Below are 6,000 nucleotides of genomic sequence, written 5' to 3'. Positions count from 1 at the left end.
GGGCCGATGCATTAGTATTTATCCCCTTACTCTCGGAAAACGGGGATATAAGTGGCTTATGGTAAGTTTCCAATTCGAGTTTAAGCCCAAACAGATATTGATGCATTTCTTTACCCCATAGACACATGCTAATGCTTCTTTTTCAATCATGCTATAGGCTCTCTCAGCCTTAGACAGACTCCTGGATGCATAAGTAACCGTTTACAATTTCCAAAAATCACGAGCTTGTTGCAATACACACCCGACACCATATGACGACGTATCACATGGTAGTACCAAACGTTAACATGGATCATACAACACAAGCAATTTGTTTGCGCATAACAATGTTCTCGCTTTTGCAAAGGCATTTTCTTGATTTTTGTCCCATGCCCATTCATCACCTTTATGCAGTAAGACTTGCAGTAGTTCTAACAGTGTGTTGAGACCCGCTAAGAAGTTACCAAAATAGTTCAGGAGTCCTAGAAACAACCGCAGCTCTATCATGTTCTGTGGCCTCGATGCATTCTCGATTGCCTCCATCTTCGAATCGGTGGGCCTGATGCCCACCGTGATCCTCCTCCCCAGGAACTCCACTTCAGGGGCCAGAAAAACGCACTTCAAGCATTTTAACCTGAGCCCCACGCTGTTGAGTCAAATAAGAACCTCCTCCAGGTTCTGCAGATGCTCGACTGTGTCCCGACCTGTAACCAAAATATTGTCCTGGAAGACCACGGTGCGCGGGTCTGACTTGCGTAAACTTTCCATGTTTCTCTGGAATATCGCCGCCGCTCATTGAATTCCACACGGGCATCTGTTATACATGAAAAGACATTTGTGCGTGTTGATGCAGGTGAGGCCCTTCGATGATTCCTCCAGGTCCTGCGTTATGTCGGCGGAACTCAAATCCAGCTTCGTGAACGTCTTTCCTCCTGCCAGCGTTGCAAAGAGGTCGTTGGCCTTTGGTAGTGGGTATCGGTTCTGCAGGGAGAAATGATTGATAGTTGCTTTGTAATTGCCACAGATTCTAACGGAGCTGTCTCCCTTGATAACTGGGACAATAGGACCGGCCCATTCGTTGAAGTCGATCGGTGAAATGATGCCCTCTCTTTGCAACCGGTCTAGCTCGATCTCTACCCTTTCTCTCATCATATACAGTACTGCTCTCACCTTGTAATGGATGGGTCGCGCCCCGGAATGAGGTGGATCTGCACTTTTGCTCCTTGGAATTTCCCGATGCCTGGTTCGAACAGCGAAGGGAACTTGTTTAAGACCTGGGCACACGAAGTTTCATCAGCGGGCGATAGCGCTCGGATGGTGTCCCAGTTCCAGCGTATCTTTCCTAGCCAGCTCCTGCCGAGCAGCGTGGGACCATCGCCTGGTACCAATCAGAGTGGTAGCTTGTGCACCGCTCCATTGTAGGAGACCTTTATGGTAGCACTGCCAATTAAGGGAATCAGTTCCTTTTTGTAACTTTTAGTTTCGTGTGAATGGGACCTAAGACTGGCCTTGAGGCCTTGCTGCACCACAATTTTTTGAAAGTCTTTTTGCCCATGATGGACTGGCTCATGCCCGTGTCCAGCTCCACTGACACCAGGAATCCAGTTTGTTCAATATTCCGCATTATCAGGGGACATGTAGTGGTGAATGTGTGCACCACATGTACCTCTGCCTCCTTGGTCTGAGGCTCTGGTTCGTCGTGATCTGCTGTGGATCTGTCCTCCTCTGCAACATGGTGGTTTGCAGGATTAACAGGATTTGCAGCTCGCCTGCACATATGTTGGAGGTGTCCCATTGTTACACTGCTCTTGCAAACGTACCGTTTGAAGCGGCATGAATGGAAACGATGATCACCCCCGCAACGCCATTAAGTTATCAATGGCCTTGCATTCATCACCCTTGGTGGTGGACTCTGAGACATCTGCGGACGTGCAGCTGCAGGCATGTGTGACCTGCCCTGTACGTTGTGATTTGAAAACAACATCACTTTGTTCACAGAACTTGTAGCAGCACTTGTGTGCTGAGAAATTTGCTTCGTATTGTCACTGGTGGCAATAAACGCCTGGGCTATCGCTCTGGCCTTACTCAAGGTTGAGGTCTCTCTCATCAAAGGTTTGTGAAGTATGGTTTCGTTGCCAAAGTCTCTGAGCATGTGCTCCAAATGTCCTTCAAATTCACAATGTCCTGCAAGGCGTCTTAACTCGCCACTTTCTGGTCTTCAGACCTTTTGGAGGTGTCAAACCGGTACCTCGCCATCAGAACGCTTTCCTTTGGGTCCAAATGCTCCCGGACCAGTGTGCACAAATCATCGTATGATTTCTCCGTGGGTTTTGCTAGAGTAAGCAGGTTTTTCATAAGGCCATACGTTGGTGCCCCACAGACGGTGAGGAGAATCGCCTTTCGTTTGGCAGCGTTCTCTTCTCTATCCAGCTCTTTGGCTATGAAGTTATGGTCGAGTCACTCCACAAAGATTTCCCAATCAGCTCCCTCCGAAAATATCTCCAGAATGTCCCCTGTTCTCTGCCTCTTTGGGTTCGCTATCTGTAGCTCGTCGCCAGTTGTTTTGTATGGAGAAAGAATCAGACTGAATACTGTGAGTTCAAAGTAAAGTGTGACCTGAGTCTTTTATTGCAGGTCTCCAGAGTGCCTCTCCAATCTGTGAGGCCTCCTTAAATACATGTGCACCCAAGGGATTATGGGATCCCTTGGGACTCCAGAGGATGTGCTGTCTGGTGGCTGTACAGAGTATATACAAATTTACATATATAACAAATATCTTGCACTATTCTGTAACATTTCTAGAGTGTGGTCAGCTCAGGATTAGAACTGCCCTAAAAATGTTGTTAAATTGACTTAACTAAAGTATTACCAACACGAATCAGGCACTTAAAAAAAAACTTCCATGCCATAAACCGCTGGAGTGGAGCTACATTACAGGACAAATGGGAATCTGTTCCACCTCCGCCGCCTCCAGACCAGATCCAAGGTCGTCCCATCCTCCGTCACTGAATTACAGTACACAGACGATGCTTACATCTGTGCACACTCGGAGGCTCAAGTCCAAGCCATCATCAACACCTTCACCGAGGCGTACGAGAGCATGGGCCTTAAACTAAACATCCGTAAGACAAAGGTCATCTACCAACCTGGCCCCGCCACACAGCACTGCCCCCCGCTTATTAAAATCCATGACGAGGCCTTGGACAATGTGGACCATTTTCCATACATTGGGAGCTTACTGTCAACAAGGGCAGACATCGACAATGAGGTCCAACACTACCTTCAGTGCAGCCTTCGGTCACCTGAGGAAGAGAGTGTTTGAAGACCAGGACCTCAAACCTGACACCAAGCTCATGGTCTACAGAGCAGTGGTGATACCCGCCTCCTATATGGCTCAGAGACATGGACTATGTAGAGCAGGCACCTCAAAACACTGGAGAAGTACCACCAACATTGACTCCACAAGATCCTGCAAATCCATTGGCAGGATAGGCGCACCAACGTCAGTGTTCTCACTCAGGCCAACATCCCCTGCATCGAAGCATTGACCACGCTGATCAGTTGGTTTTAAATTTTAAACTGAATCCAAATTGTCAAGGTGAGATTTGATCAGCAGTAGTTCCTCCTATAGTTACCTGGCTGCTTTCTCCATCTCTTCAGCCTGTCTTCCCCTTGCTGTGCAGCACTTGGCCCAAGTTGCTGCTGTTTGTATCAATCTTGCTTTATATTTCCCAGCCTCTCTCTGCGCTCAGCTCTAACACGTATTCTTGCCCGGACCCTACAGGCTTCAAAATGCTTCCAGTTTCAGTTGCAATCTTGGAAACCCCATAGGTCTCCCTTGCTGATTTCTAGTCTTTCACTAGAATGTTGTTGCTCTGCACCCCATAACCTCCTGAATACTCTCTTCATGGAATCCCGTTGGCCTAGAACAATATTGCACTCGATCTCAACATCCAAAGCTGTCACTTATTGGTCTCATGAAGAGTTGGATAATAGAGACAAGTATCTATCGGATAAACAATTGGAGACTTGCTCACAGTGTTTTGAGCTTCATCTGAGTTTTGTCCATACTGAAATTCAGAGGTTATTTGCAACTTGCCTGTAACACATGAACATGGACGTGTCAGTCCATCTTTTCCTTACTTCTTCCTTCAATAGTGTTCCACCTTTGATGTGCTTTCTTAGCCTGTTGTTTCCCGTTGATCCCACAGTGTTCTGATCCGATGAGGAATGGAAGATATCCATGGAGCCCCAGCACCATCCTTCCCTGACCAGATTTGTGGAAACATCAGTAACTCTCAGCTCAGAAATATTTACTGGACATCGTGTTCCAACAGAAAACATTCACCACTCTCGTTGCCTCTTTCCATTTGTGCTTTTCCCATGGACAGTCAAACATCAAGAGAGATTAATCATTAGCAAACACAGGAAAAAACTGATATTCTCTTCACACCAGTGGGACAATGTCTACACAACCAACACTACACACAGTGTTTCTCTCTCTCTTCCCACAATCCTTCCAATCCCTTCAACTTGACACAAACGTCCTGCCCTTTAACCTCTGCGGATAGACCAGATTACCACAGCACATGTAAAATACATGGAATGTACTGGTGCAAATAGGTGCCTCCTCAGATATTTAGACATTAACGAAAACACACTCAGTTAACCATCATTTCAAGTTTGCATGAATCTAATAATAGGGGTGAGACAAACCTAATATAAAGGGACCTGGATAGGTGTGCTGCTGGTGGAAAATGGCATTTAATGTGGGAAATGCAACAGAATGAGACTAGGGTAGAGAAATCAATAGTGGGAATAGGCCACAAACCACCAACACGGTAGATGCGTCTGGGGATCCCGGAAGCGGATAGCGTGGAGATTTTACACATGATTGAGATAGATATCGGCGGACTGGGTGATTGAGAACTTTTAGTATCAGGGATCAGTCAGATGGACTCAGTGGGTAGCACTCTCATCTCACAGTCAGAAAATTCTGGGTTTGAGTCGCCACTCCAGAGAATTGAGCACAAAATCTCGGCTGACACTACAGTGCAGAAATGAGGACATGTTGCACCGATGGAGATGCCATCTTTTGGATGAAATGTTGAACCGAGGCTTCGTCTGCCCTCTCAGGTGAACAGAAAAGATCCCATGGTCCCACGGCACTATATCGAAGAAGAGCAGAGGAGTTATCCCCGATGTTCTGGCCAATATTTATTCCTCAACCAACATTACTGAAAATAGATTATGTGTTCATGATCACATTGCTGTTTGTGGGACCTTGCTGTGTGCAAATTGGCTCTGTATTTCCTCCAACAGTGACTGTGCTTCAAAAAGTACTTCCTTGGCTGCAAAGCACTTTGGGACATCCTGAGATCATGAATGGTGCTATATAAATGCAAGGCTTTCTTTTTGCACTACAGTCTATCTCATTGTTACTACAATTTCATGGTAACAAAACAAGAACTGAACATCCCACGGTCCCCTCCACATTCGAGCTCCTGTGTGTACAGGTGCTCACTAAACTTGGAAGTGATGGAGTATCTGAGCACTTGTGTTTGGCACATTCATCACAAGCACTTTCCATTCACCGGACCCACTGTCGGTTGCTTAGCACACTCACTGATCTGTTTGGATGGTGCATCAAACCCGCAGATACCTGCAAATGACCAACGCTCAGAACCATCCAGAATTATTGAAAAGACGCTGACTTGCAAACAACAGAGGATGTCAAGGTGGCCATTAACTGGTTCAGGCAGAGCACGGTCGATGGGGTGTTCTCTCTGTCTGCCTGCCTCTCTTCTGCGGCTATGTCCGTGCCCGAGTGTCCCTGGAGAGGGAGCATGATGTGTCTGCTGGTATGCTGGAGGCTTTCTGTGACCGGTGGCCACCAGAGGGACTGGAGTGCAGTGTGGATAAAGGGAACAAAATTATAATTTTAAAGGTTTTTCTGTTAGTTTTGTCATAATTTGGAACTTATTGTTTATTCCCCTTTTATAAAGGGGAACTTATGATTCA

Source organism: Pristiophorus japonicus, chromosome 4, assembly GCF_044704955.1.
Source record: "Pristiophorus japonicus isolate sPriJap1 chromosome 4, sPriJap1.hap1, whole genome shotgun sequence".
NCBI classification, from domain to species: domain Eukaryota; kingdom Metazoa; phylum Chordata; class Chondrichthyes; family Pristiophoridae; genus Pristiophorus; species Pristiophorus japonicus.
The sequence above is the reverse complement of the archived record's forward strand: the minus strand, read 5'-3'. Positions refer to the sequence as shown.